Here is a 14,121-nt window from a genome sequence, read left to right on the forward strand (position 1 = left end):
TACTTAGAAAAAAACCCTAAAAGCAGGGATTTTTGTCTAATCACATGACTCCAAGAGCTTGAGCTTTAGGGAGAAAGCACCAAATATCACAAGACTTGGAATAAAAGCATGACACTACACTCTGCTACACTGTGCCATCCCTCTTACTGTCTGGGATTTATATTTAGCATGTACTGTACATTAATTCATATCTTATGCTTCATCTGAGGAAGTCACATTGTTTTAATGAATTGCCTCCTTAACTGCAAACATCATCCCAGGCAAAAGCTGATGGAATTTCTTAATTCCAGGGGATAAACTTTAAGCAGTGTTTCCATTCTGCCTTTTTAAAACCACAAACCCAAGCTCTGGGTGGAAAGCTGCCTTCTTTGGCCACTCATGCCTGAGTTGGCCCTCACAATCAGATGGCTCAACTGTGTGCCAGAAATTAATTGCAGGTGCGAAAAATAAACACACAATGTCTCACAGGCACACGGCTGCAGAAAAAAAGCTGCTCTTTGAGAAGTATAATCCCAGTCAGCGTCTTCAGAGCTATTTTCTCTGCCTGAGCCCCAGCTAGCTGGAAGCTCCACTCTTTTCTTGCAATTTTCTTTTCCTCCTGTTCAGTGTTCCAACCAGCTCTAGCCTGAGGCCTGGCTTTTCTCTCCCTTAGTCCAGCTCTGTCAATAAGAGTTATTGTATTGTGTGTGACCTGACCATACCTGTACCAGCAGGAGGCGGCCCCTGTCACAGCAGGTGTAACTTCCGCAGAGAACATACTGTACCAGCTCATTTGGGATGGATATCTGCACCTTCTTGGTCTGTTACATTCTTCAGCCCCACCCTGTAGAGGCTTTTTTTTTAAACGCTGTGTCACTGGGTTTCTTCTACATAATTTATGCAGAAACTTTCCATAACAAATAACCAGAGCTCTCAAAGGGTTAGTCATGTTCCTGGGACCCGTTCCTTTGCATGCCGCTGTGCTGTTTCCCTCTCTCTGGAAGAAGCTTGGAGCCGTTCTGTGGCACGCACATGGCCCAAGTGAGTCTCTGGGGACTGGGGCAAGGCACCTCCCTTTTCTCTCCTAAACCAGATCCTTTCTAGCCACTTGAACAGGCTCCAGGATTCCCAAAGCTGCAGCCTCGCTCTGGGCCAACTCCTGACTCCTCTCGCAGCAGGCACAGAGCCCTGCCGCAGCTCTGCAGCGTGGTGGGGCTCTGCACCCCGTCAGCAGCGACTCTCCAAAGGAGTGACAGCTGGAGAGCCAGTGGCGAGACTGAGCAGTCTCCCTCTTCTGCACCACTGTTGGTCTCCCTCCCCCTTGGAGCATAAGGCAGCAGCAGCAGCAGCAGCCGTGTCCCAATCCTGCAGCGACCCCCCGGGCCTACAGTGCCTAAACTTACCCCTCTCTTCACCCTCCTGGCGGTTGTTTCTCCTGCTATGTTCCTCTCTTCTGGTCCCTATGGCCCCCGTCCCCAACAGATGCGCTGCGCTACACCAGCTGACTCACTTGGAGGGTACGTCTACATTGCCCCCAGGGGTGTAATTTGCAGCATGCATTTGCTGTAATCTAGCTCACTGAAAACAGCAGTGAAGACATGGTGGCATAGGCTAACAGCACACGTATGGTCTGGGGATGGGAGGAAAGGCTTGGACAGCCTCCCCAGCTCATGTCGCTGCAAACTCAGCGCTATATTGAGCAAGCTAGCTAGGTCACAGCTAAGGTCCACACGTGTATATGAGCTGCTAATTATGGCCCCGGTTGCAGAGTTGCCATAGCTTCGGTCAAAATCAAGGGTGGTGCAGCAAAGGGCTCGCAAGTTGCCTCTTGGTACGTGGGCATTGGGCAAGAGACATCAACAAGTTTCTTCTTCCTGTGGCTGCTTCTCATAGAGCTTGTAAATTCCCCTCATCCCAGCTGCACATTTGCACCCCCGCCACCCCGAGTCTGAGCTCATGGGAATAAGGGGACTTCGAAGCAGGCGGGGCCCTTTCGAAAAGGAGCCCCGTCTGGACGCGCCGCGCGGCGGCAGTGAGGCGCGTCAATTTCGAAGCGCCGCTGCCGCCCGCATGCTAATGAAGCGCTGAATATGCATTTCAGCGCTTCATTAGTAAACTTCGAAATGGCCATTTGCGTGGCCATTTCGAAGTTTGGGGCACGTGTAGACACAGCCTCTGTCAGGCTAGATGGGCACGGGTGGCTTGGAAGTCGGAAAAACAGAGTCCATTTGGGAGCCCTGGTCGTCATATAAGATTGACGTTAGGTTATGGCCCCTTCTGCTCTTCCCTGCTGCAACCTTGGGAGAGCTGTTGGGGCTGACAGATGTTTAACTAGGTTCTCCACTGCCCTTCCCAAAGCTCCACCATTAGAAGCATCGGCCTTCGCATGAGACTGTAAACTGAGCTCTCTCCCCTAGTTGTGCAGGGGAATGAGATGTTATTCAAACTCCTTTCTGCCTGGATTTAGCACTGTGGATGTTCTTTGGTTGCTGTTCTGCATGCCACTCAGGTGTGCACACTGAAACTGACTGGTCTCAGCGAGTTCAAGTTCCTGGTGGTGGCATGTGGAGGTTGCCTACAGGGAAACTTTAAAATCTCTAAATAACTTCTTTTTCCTCTCTGTTTGTATGGATTTTCCCGAAAAAGACATCACAAAAACATTTCTGCTAATACCAGATTTCGTAAACCCATTTAAAAACAAAGCTTGTCATCCGTCTCAATAATTTGCAAAACCCGTTTTTGTTTTCCTTATTGTTTCTAATATCTTGAGGCATCCGTTAGCACGTGATAGACCTTGCCCTTCCTCTTAAACTTTTAAATTTGATGTAGCTGCAGAGATTTCTGCAGGGGCGGCCGTAGAACTTGGTCTTTCCATTGCTCAGAATACGTGGTCTATCGAAGCTCCAGCTGCTGGAGCGAAGTGATTTCAGGGCAACCTCACCATTCTTAAAAAAGGAAGCGCGCTTCTAGCGACTCAACACCGACCAACGTGTGTGGGGTAGAGCTTCGAAATATTCATTCAAATGCTCAGACACCAAGAGGCAAATAAAAAGAACCCCCCCCCCCAAACCCAATATTTTAAAAAGTCTCATGACGTTTAGGCCAGTCTCCTAATCAGCATTCCCTGTAAAAGCAGGGCACTTGAGCAGGCACCCAGGAAAGATTCAGGTGCTGGGTAGCAGAGTACCCCCAGCCCCCAGCCTGTGTTTCAATTGACAGTGCCCATCCGCACATGCCGGCATACCCAGAACAAAATTTGTTTTACCATGGATGAAATAAATGAGAGGGACCCCTTCTCATGATATTTGGGGGCCTGGCTCCTGAACACTTGAGATTGGTGACACTGATCGTTACTCTGGCCACACTGAGGCCTTGGAGTGATGCAGTTCGCACCATGGCAACCAGGATAGGAGCCCCGTGTGGGTCATGAGGCCATCGGGCCCAAGAGATACGTGCCTGGCCTTGTGTGCAGCTGGATTTGCTGTGTCTGAGGATCTTGCAGAGGATTTCTAAAAGAAAATAAGATGTATGATTGTGTTAGAGACAAACTAACAGGAAGCCTCTGGGCCCAGAAGCTGAGTCAACAGCTAGTCTAAACCCTCACCTTTCCTGCCTGCCCGTTTGTTTCACCCTTTGATTGTATTTTGTATTGGGCTGAGACTGAGGATCGGGCTGTTTTATTCTATGAGCTCATCAAAAAACCAGTTGCCACAAAATTTCCAGCCCAATCTGGCAAATTAAGGAGGTTTGGAATGTTCAGATAAGTGCCCCATAAGACTCCTCATTTTGGGGGGATGCAGAGCGGCCAACAGAATTGTCAGTTCCCTGAGCAAAGTGAGGAAGCCAGGCTCTGTGTTTCCAGAAGGGGAGCAGCCTTGGGAAGAAGGGGCGGGACTGGGCAATAACCTCCCACCAACAGTCCGTCAGCACATCCTGGACCATGACTCCAGTGGCAATTTAAAGGACCCGGAGCACCGGATGCTGCCATAGTAGCAGCAGCAGCTAGGAGACCCAGGGGCTGGGACCTTCTGAATCGCCGAGCCCCAGGGCATTTGCCTCTGTTGCCCCACCTCCATCGGTAGGCCTGGGAGGGTGGGTCCAAGCTGAATCTTTGTTTTGCTCAAAGATTACCCAGTTTTTACTGGGCAAGGGAAAAGAAGCCCTGTAGAGTTCTATCTCATGGGCACATATTGCAGCCCACTGGTGATGGTCAGAGGAGGCAGGAACGCTCCAATCTGGACATTCAAAGTAGGTCAGGAGAGCCACCACTTCACAATGAGCTCTGACCCCAATGGCACACCAGGCTAATAAATGCCCGTCCCACCAGACTCCTGTGCCATGGTGTTCCCTGCCGGGGGCACCAACTCAGCCGTTCCATTGACAATGCACTGCTCTGGGCTTTGTCATCCATGTCTGCTATCACAGGAGAGGCTGGGTGGCTCTGGTCATCAAGAAACCCCACATCAGCGTCCTGCCCTGTTCTGCTCAGTCCATTTGTAGGAGGGTGCCAGGACGAGGTCCGCCTGCGGGCTGCCGGCGTGGTTTGCATTCCGCTGGCTCCGTGCCAAGGAGCAGCACATTGCAACAGTCATGTGGGGGGTAAGAGCAGGAATGTGTACATGTGATGAAATCCACCAAAGGAGCTGCCAGTGACTCCTCTAATCCTGGCTCCCTGCCACGCTGGATGGGACCAGTGATCCACTCAGGTCTGTGTCGTCCTCCCCCACCGTACCAGAACCGACCAACGGAAGGCTGCATCCAGCAGGGCTGCAGGCGGAACGTCAGCGGCTTCGGAGGAAGGGACGACCTTTCCATCATGTGCCCCTGCAGGGTTATCCCACCAGCTGATGAGAGAGCGTGAAACAGGAGTCCTTGCTCAACCAGGTGACCAGCTTCTGCCTGACAGCAGCTCGGGTGAGTATGCGTGTCATTTTACCCTCTCTCTTTCTTGGAATGAATGAAAATCCTCGCCAAGTCTCCAGCAAGAGAGAGAGAGAGAGTTTTCCATCACGTGTTTATAACGCTTAATACAGACCACCTGTGGAGCTCTCGGTGCTGGCCCACTGCTCAGCAATAATACATCACCTCTTAATAGGCAGAAGAACCATTTGGATCCTTTTTATTTTCCATTTAGATGTTCTCCCTCTATGGATTTCTTGGCACAACTGGGTTGCCCTGTAAGAAAGGAACATCTGCAGGGCAGGAAGCAGAGTCCATGCAGAGCACAGACCCAGGACTAACTTCAGCTAATTGGGAACTGAGAGCAGCTCAGCAAGCAGGAGAGAGAGCAAAGGTAGCTCTCCATCATCTTTTCATTCTCCTGATCCTGGAGCCAGTCAAGGGCTTAGCTAATCCCCCAACATAATGAGCAGCTCTGGGGCTGCTCTAAATTACATCTGTCTGCCCACAGGCTCTAAAGGGCCATTCTGGCAGCCAGAAATCACCTGGGTATTGGTATGTCCCTTGGCCTGCCTGCATGACCCAAGTATTTATTTTCTGCACGTAAAGGACTCTCCAAGGAGCTTAGTAAGTAGGCACGCAAACTGTAGTGGACCTGAGCAAGTACAGCATTCAGAGAGGAGGTGAAGAACTGAGGCTCTATATTTCAAACTCACACTTCATGAAAATAGGGAATGAATTAGCCTAAGAGAAACAATCCAGAAACATGCCGTTTCACACCTCGTGTCCCCATTCACACCTGTGTTGAGCAGAAAACTCCTTCCCCCATAGGCAGGAGCAGTTCTGATCTCATAGCCTTCTGCACTTGCTTTTGACCAATGTCTTTGGTGACTCAAGGTGTCAGGCAATGGGGGAATCAGGCCCACCACGTTTGCAGTTCCTTGCACGCAGTGGGGCCTGCAGGAGTTAATCTCCCTAGCTCTCTTTACCATATAAGCTCAGGCAGTGTTCCTTGTCCACCTCCACAGCCCCAGCCAAAGGACCCACTGCTTCTAGTGAGGTAATATGGGCCTGATCTTGCTGGGTAGTTAAGGCCCTCCACTTCAGTGACTGCAGTGGCCAATGAGAGGATGCAGCACTTGGCAGAGTACAGTTAGTCACAAGGCAAACAGGTACAAGGTGGCATTAAAGACAGCAGATGTCAAGGCCAGAGGCTTCCCCTTGGCATGGGGGAATTCCCAGATGGCCCTAGGCAGGGCCAGAGCATTGCTGTCCTCTGCTTAGCTCCAGATTCCTGAAATGGATCCTTTGAGAGGGGCATGAGCAGCCAGCACAATTTGTAGCATCCCTGTGGCTGCTGTCAATTACCTTGGCACCAGACTGGCCCCAAGATCAAACAAGAGACCATGGAAGTAAAAGGGGCTCAAAGCCACCTTTGCACACTCCATTTTGAGCACCACAGGTCACAAAAAGAGGGGTACAAAGGTCAGGCCTGCAAAAGGCTTTTAAAGTATCTCCTCCAGTGGTTTGTATTTTGCAAGAGTCTTTTAAATAATGGACGGAAAGAGTCGGAGTCAGCAACAGGAGGCACAGAGCTGCCAAAATGCAGCATCACCCCATATAGCAAAGCTCTGGAGAGTGTGGGAGCAAGACCTGAGATTAGTTATGGAGCAGGGGACCTAGAATTCTTCTTTTCAGAATGCAAATCCCTCCCTGGCTTTGACAATCCCACCCAAGGCAGTGTACACCCTGTGTTTTATTGGGATTCCACTGAACTCCCAAAGTCTTTGGTCCCCACCTCAGTCCCTGTGCTGCCACAGCCGTGGAAAATCCTTCCTGGCTGTGTATCCTGGGAGCAGTGATCAGGCAGGATGTTGTTTTTAGCAACAGGACTTTCCTTCTGCTTTACAAAGCTTCCCACGCTGACTGTGCATCTGCACACCACGCACCCACACACCACATCTATTGGTATGTACGTGAGGCGGCTGGAATTAGTGCACTGAGCTAGGGCCATGCAGATGGCAAGCTCAGCTCTGCCTGCTGCTGCTGCTGCTGGCTCGCTGTGGGACTGTGAGCAAGCCACTTTTGGTTGTGCCTCAGTTTCCTCATCTGTGAATGTAGACAATGGCCTGCCCCAAACCCCACCCCCCCCCGAACTTTGCATGTGTATGGTACGTTCACACACACACACAGAGGTCCACCTTCAGGGGTACACAAGCTGTCAAGAGAGATGCAACTGCTGCTGCATTAACCTTTTCTCTTGAGAATTAGGCTTTGGGGGAATATTACTGGATGTCAATTTTGTTTTCCAAGGACAGCAAGAAACCACTGGGGAGTGGAGGAAAGAAGAGAGAAGCAAAGAGGAAGCCAGGAGAGAAGAAAATGTCAGGCTTTTTGATCTTCCATCGTAGGCCAAAATGATGAAATGCTATTGTCACTGAGGCAGCTGCAAAAGCAACCTCGAGGAGGGCTCGCTCCTGTTTTGCAGGGATGCCGGATTCCTCTCACTTTCTTTCTCCTGCTTTGCTGTTAACTTCTCTGGCCAAATAAACCATTAGGCACATGCAGGGGAAGAGTCAGAATAAATCAAGGCTGCATCAGCTTGCCTGGCACCCTCCCTGCCTTGCAGAGGAATTAATGCAAAAGGGTTTTGACATCAGGCTCCCACGTTGCGGCTCCAGTGAGTATGAGTGGTTGTTAGGGGAAGCCGAGAGGAGAGCACCTTGTATGGTAACATTTAGGTTTAGTGTACGAAGTTAGGTATTATTACATGAAGTTTAGGTGTTATTCCAACTAGCATTGTCAGCATTTTCCCAAGGAATACATGCAAGAGAGAGGAAAATGGCAACTGTGCTAAGTTTCTACCTCAGCAAAAGCCAAACATAATTTTAAGGGACCCAGAAAAAGCATCGCCATAGCCCCAGGGCTTTCCACCTCCTGCATTTCAAAAGCAAACCATGGAGGGGGTGAGACTGCCGCCAAAAGGGGCAACCAGAATAAAAGTAGTGCATGGTCTTATCATTAAAGATGCTAGCAGAAGGCATAGCACCAGAGTAAGGTTGCACAGGCCCCTGTAACAAAACCCAGCACAAATACTGCTGCTTTTCATTCATGCTTCCCAAAGGAGAGTCAGGATCATTAGCCTCACCTTGGCAATGGATGCAGGAAGCAAAGTGGCTTGGCCAAGGTGAGCTGACAGCAGAGCCAGGACTAGAGCTCCAGTCTGGTGCACTAGCCACTGGGCCTTACTGCCTCTCTAACACTTAGTCCTGCCTCAAGAGCAGGGGACTGGACTAGGTGACCTCTTGAGGGCCCTTCCAGTCCAATGATTCCCGTGGGACCCCACAGCACACTTCAGCATCACTGCCATACCCCGCAGCCTTTGGGGCTCTCACAGTAGTAATTCTGGGTGCGGGGAGACAGCAGCTTCCATACGTTTCAGCATTTCATCTGCCAGTGCAGCTGAATGATTCTGTCGCCTCTGTGCCACACACCCGCCTTTGCCCCTCCTCCTGCCCCCGTGTGTCACTAACCATCGCTTTGTGCTTCACTGAGGGCACCTGGCTCAGCCCGTCCCCTCGCGCAGCCTTTTAATCACGGGTGTTCTGAACCGCACCCAGGCGCTGAAATGCCCGGCCTGCAAAGCCCCCATCCCCTCCAGCCCATATGTGCCTCAGTCCTCCCCCTTCCTTGTATTCCTACTCTCACCCCTCCAGTTCCTGAGCTGCTCCCATTCCTGCCTTCACCAGCTCTACCTAATTTGCCCCACTCACTCCCTGGTGTTTTTCCCTGTCACCAGCTCCAGATCCCTGCCCTCTATTCCCTTCACAGCTCCTCATTCTTCTCGCTCTCCTTAAGCACCCCCATTCCTCCCCTCCCCTCCTTTGGCACTCTCCCAAATTACTCCCCACCCTGCCCCTTCCCTCCTACTTATGGGATTTGAACCGGGGGTCTGCCCCTCTTCCTGAGGCAGGGAGGAGATCTGAACAGGGACCTGTCTTCTCTCAGGCGAAGGCTCTGACCTCAAGAGGAGGCTGTTCTGATATGGGACCGTCTCACTTTTTCCTATTGAAGCTGCTTCACTTTAACTAATTGAAAAATTAAACCTTAATGAGCCCAGAGAGACCAATTAATGGTCAGAGCACTCAGCTGAGAGGCAGCAACTCCCTCTTCAAATTCCTTCTCCTCAGACAGAAAGGGATTTGAACAGGGGTCTCCTGCCTCAGGGTCCTACCCACTAAGGGGAGGGTGACAAGGGAGACCTTTGTTCTTTCACACCTTTGGATGAGCACCTAAGGGAATCTGTAGTTCACAGTATTCTTCCTGTGATTTTTCTAGGTACCAAAATGGAAGGCAGGAGCTTAAATACTTTTGAGGAGCTGAGCTAAGTGACTTGCCCTAAGTCACGCAGAGTCAGTAGCAGAGCCTCTTCTTGCCTCGCTGCCTGTTTTCACCAGTTTGCACCCCACTACTATCCTTCCCCTCCCAGTCCACTACAGAACCCTGCAGTCCAGTCTTGGAGCCACCCAGCTTCTACCAGGCAGAAGCCTAGAGGCCTGGCTAGAACCATAAAGCACGACTCATTTAGGATTGCCCCGACCAGCTGCAAAGGCTTTTATCCTTAGACTTGGCAGCTCAGTGCTACCCGTGCACTCCATATCCCTTTAAGACGGGGATGGGGAGGGCAGGACAGAGTAACATGCTTTGTTTTCTCTGCCCATTGCCTGCCTGAGTGGTTCGGCTGGAACACTTCAGCTCTCTGGCTTATGGTTACATAAATACACAGATAGATCGTTATCTAAACGAGCACATTTATCTCCAGAATCTTTTCCATGAGCACAGGGAGCAGGAACCTGGCTTTACAGTCTCTCTCTCTAGCGTTTTTTCCAGTCACTTTACACCCGTTCCCCTGGCTACCACTTCTGCCTGCTTGACTTCTTCCTGCGCCTGGCGTGTTGCAGCTCCGGGGTTCTATGTTTGTGCTGTTTGTTCTTTGTACTGAGTTAAAATGAGTGGCTGAAACCTGTCCATAGAAAGAGAGAGACAAACAGGCAGAGAGCGACAGAGAGACCCAGAAAATACACAGGCACAGAGAGAGATGCACACAAGCACAAACACAGTCAAGTAAAGGCAGTCAGTACAGCAAATAGGATGTTAGGAATAATTAAAAAAGGGATAGAATATAAGACAAAGAATATCTTACTTCCCCTATATAAAACTATGGTACGCCCACATCTTGAGTACTGCGTGCAGATGTGGTCTCCTCACCTCAGAAAAGATATATTGATGTTAGAAAAGGTTCAGAAAAGGGCAACTAAAATGATTCAGGGTTTGGAACGGGTCCCATATGAGGAGATGCTAGAGAGACTGGGACTTTTCAGTCTGGAAAAGAGGAGACTGAGGGGTGATATGATAGAGGTATATAAAATCATGAAGGGTGTGGAGAAAGTGAATACAGAACAGTTATTTACTTGTTCCCATAATATAAGAACTAGAGGACACCAAATGAAATTAATGGGTAGTAGGTTCAAAACTAATAAAAGAAAGTTTTTCTTCACACAGCGCACAGTCAGCCTGTGGAACTCCTTACCAGAGGACGCTGTGAAGGCCAGGACTCTAACAGAGTTTAAAAAAGAGCTCGATAAATATTTGGAGGTTAGGTCCATAGATGGCTATTGGCAAGGGGTAAGGTATGGTGACTAGCCTTTTGTTGAAGGCGGGAGATGGATGGCAGGAGACAAATCGCTTGATCATTGTCTTCGGTTCACCTCCTCTGGGGCACCTGGCATTGGCTACTGTCAGCAGAGAGGATACTGGGCTAGATGGGCCTTTGGTCTGACCCAGTATGGCCGTTCTTATGTTCTTAACAACAAGTGCGGAGAGAGATGCATGGGAACCTTTTGCACGCCTGCAGGCACACACATGCTCAGTGACACCAGGACAAACAACACACAGCCTAAAGGTGCTCAACTCATCACCCCCCGCCACACACACACTCCACGCAGCCCAGAGCAGATTACCTCCTGTGCTCTGGGAGTTCAGAGGCTCTCCCCAATGACCGAAAGGCTGATGAAGCTCTTATTTGTGCTGTGGGAGGTGGTGAGAAAACTGAAGGTAGTGAGAGAAAAGAGAGTGCATCCTACCAGGGAGGGGGCTTCTCTGGGCCCCTTTACCTTGCACCAGCGTGATGAGCTGACTCCAAACAGGGAAACAGAGTGGGGGTGATTTAGCCTGTGTGAGGCAAGTAAGGGAGACGGTATGGAGTTTGTCATGGCCTCTTTAACCAGGAGCAGGGGAGCGTGGTTAGTGGATTACACCTTCCCCTATTGGCTGAACCTAGACAGCTGTTTCATTTGGCCCCTATGCTCACATTCGCTTGCAGCCAGTTTCCCACCCTTGTCTGAGCTAAAAAAAAATTCTGAGCAGCAGCAGCCGCCTTATACAAAAGCCTCTTTGTACGTGCCCTCGTCGTCCTTTAGGAATCAGACTGGGAGGCCAGACCACTGTCATTTGCTGTGACCTATCAGTGCTGCTGCCGGTGGCTTCCTGAAAACATTGTCTCTTTCTTTATTAAGCAGGCAGCCTAAGGTTTTCTTGGCACAGAGGCCGGAGAAATGAGTGGCAAACTACAGTAACATCCTCTCATTGTTGGCATCACTCAGCGGGATTATTCAGCTGCCCAGCACCAGCTGGCGGCTCCAGGCTGCCATCAGTGAATCAGTGTCACCATCATGCACTCAGGTTTCCTGGTATAATGCTCAAGGGAAGACCCTTCCCTTGTTTCTGACCAGAACTTTGAAACAATTGATGCACAGACCACTCCGGAGGAAACAACCTCCCGGCTTTAATGAGAACTACTAGGGGCGGGGAGGTGCATTGCTAACAAGAACCAGATCATGGAGCAAACCCATTTTGACTGTACAGGTTGAACCTCTCTGGGCTGACAACATTTTGGTCTGGTGTGATTTTAGTTAGCTGGGCAACTGCTTATCGTGGGTGTGGACAGTGCTTTTTTTCGAGGAAAAAAGGTGCCAGAATGCCCTGCAGTGCCAAACCACCTGCAGGCTTAACCTCCCACAGCCCCAAACCACTCTGCCTGCTCCCAGACTTTACCCTCCACAGCTCCAAACCACCCCCAGGCTTAATTCCCTGGCAGCCCCAAACTGCCCCACCAATCCCCAGACAACCCCCTTGCACTCCCAAACCACTCCAAAGTGCAACCCAGGCTTAAACCCCCACAGCCCCAAACCATCCCCAGGCTTAACCCCCTCGCAGCCCCAGACTGCTCCAAACTGCCCCCAGGCTTAATCCCTTTGCAGCCCAAACTGGCCCCCCAAGCCCCCAGGCTAAAACCACCTCACATCCCCAAACTGCCCCCCAAACCCCAGGCTTAACCCTCTTGCAGCCCCAAGCCACCCCCCCCAAACCCAGGGTTCACTTACATTACCCAGGAGCTCTGTGTGCTGCCACCCGCACTGCTCCTTCACTGGCCACCATCTCCTTTTCACCAGAGCTGCCCTCTGGCTCCCGCCACGTACAGCACAGCAGGGACAGCTCCCAGCACCCTTCTGCGCTGAACGAGTGGGACTCGATTTAATTGGTTTAATGGCTGGATCCCTCCTGCCAGCCGTTAAACCAGTGAAATTGAGTCTTACTATTTCAGTGTAGCAGCAGCAGCAGGAGACGCAAATGGCTCCTTAGGGAGCCACCCGTGGCTTGGAGCCACCCAGACGACTTCCAGAATTGCAGTGCCATGAGAAATGGTGCCAGAATGCTGTTCCGGTATGTTCCACTGGGGAAAAAAAGCCTTGGGTGTGGCCATGTTTCCCATAAAATTTGTTTACAACCACCAGATCTGGCTCTCAGTGTTCTGTGCTGTTACTTAACTCTAATTTGCCCCAGTGAGCGGTAGAAGTGTCGGTAATGCCACTAAACAATATTGACCTCCTGTAGTGCAGCAAATTCTCTCATTCAGCACCAGTCAGGTCCCCCTGGACTAGAAAGGCTCTACCTGTATTAATGTCTGGATGCAAATTCTACCCAGGTTACTGGGAGATGAGCCCCTATCAAAACCCTGCAAGTAAAATCCAGGCTGAATTTAAGAAAAGTTGGAATCTAGATCCATACATAGTGACTGATCCTTAAATGTATATTAGCTCTAAACAAATCCTGTACGCAGCTGAAGTAGGGAGCTGGAATGAAACAGGTCTGTCTAATTAGGGAGCTGAAGTCTGGTTTATTGTAGGTGGTTGGAGAGATTCAGCGTTAATATGTTGTCTTATCATTGTGATAATTTGGGCATTCTGCTCCTCAGACCCATCCTTACACAAAGAAGAATTAATAATAGCAAAAATTAGTATTGATATTTGCTCCCACCCCAGATTAGAGCCGAAATCCCCTCTGCTTTGCGTTGAAGGGAGATTTGGGTTTGAATCCTAGGATGGAAGCGTGCCTCGATGATTTTGAGTCTGATCCAAAACCAACAGTAGGAGCCTGCGGTCCAAGTTGACTGGGGCCAAAATCTCAAGGGAGCAGCTGTCCTTGTGGTGCTTTGACCCATGGTAAGGTGGAAGGTGGATGCAGTCTGCATAAAGTGGGGAAAGTCTGGAAAGATCTGGGTCACCAAGTCCCAAAGGAAGTTTTCAATGTATTGTGCACCCATGAGTATTGCCACGTTAGAATCCACCCCCACTTCAATAGCTATGGCAGAGCAGGGTGCAGGAGTCTCAGGGAATCTACTCAGCTACCCAGAGAGGCGGCCATATCAGTAGAGAGCGAGAGACTGAAGCCACAGGGAGGCTGTGTGTTTACAGCACGCAATTCCAGTTCACATCTGCCTCCCACAGTGGCACCTCTATCTGAGTTCTGGGGGCAGGCAGCAAGGCTTGGATGGTGTTTCCATAGTAACAGCTCAGCTGTTTTGCAGTTCACCCCACTGCTCTCCTCTGAGTACAGAGTACTGTACACTCACAGGTTCAGCATGGAGCTGTACGGTCTCTGGAGAGCCATTAGGACAAGCTGTGAGGATGCTAGAGCATATTCACGGTATTTTTTAAGCAACGTCCACTGGAAAGGCCCTTTGCCTGCCTGTGAGGCACAAGTTAGCAGTCTTCATTATGTCTGTGGCTTTGGCAAGGGAAAGCGAACTGCCTTCCGCACAGAAGTAGTTAAGGCCTCGCCATGACCCAAAGACATGAGGAGGATGGCCCTGCTTTGCCATCCTGAGCAGGCACCGGAGTAATT

General features: G+C 50.4%; 1 long non-coding RNA gene across 2 annotated transcripts; it reads left to right on the top strand.

Annotated features, from left to right (window-relative positions):
• Nucleotides 1-942: 942 nt before the first annotated feature.
• LOC142007049 (uncharacterized) lies at nt 943-7,495 on the top strand. Of its 2 annotated transcripts, none has more exons than XR_012643887.1 (3): nt 943-1,020; nt 4,715-4,893; nt 7,197-7,495. It is a non-coding gene; the product is annotated as an uncharacterized LOC142007049 (long non-coding RNA). The 2 variants fall into 2 exon arrangements; XR_012643886.1 differs by having other exon boundaries at nt 946-1,020; nt 4,674-4,893.
• The last annotated feature ends 6,626 nt before the right edge of the window (nt 7,496-14,121 follow it).

This window comes from Carettochelys insculpta, chromosome 1 (assembly GCF_033958435.1).
Source record: "Carettochelys insculpta isolate YL-2023 chromosome 1, ASM3395843v1, whole genome shotgun sequence".
In the NCBI taxonomy this organism is placed as follows: domain Eukaryota; kingdom Metazoa; phylum Chordata; order Testudines; family Carettochelyidae; genus Carettochelys; species Carettochelys insculpta.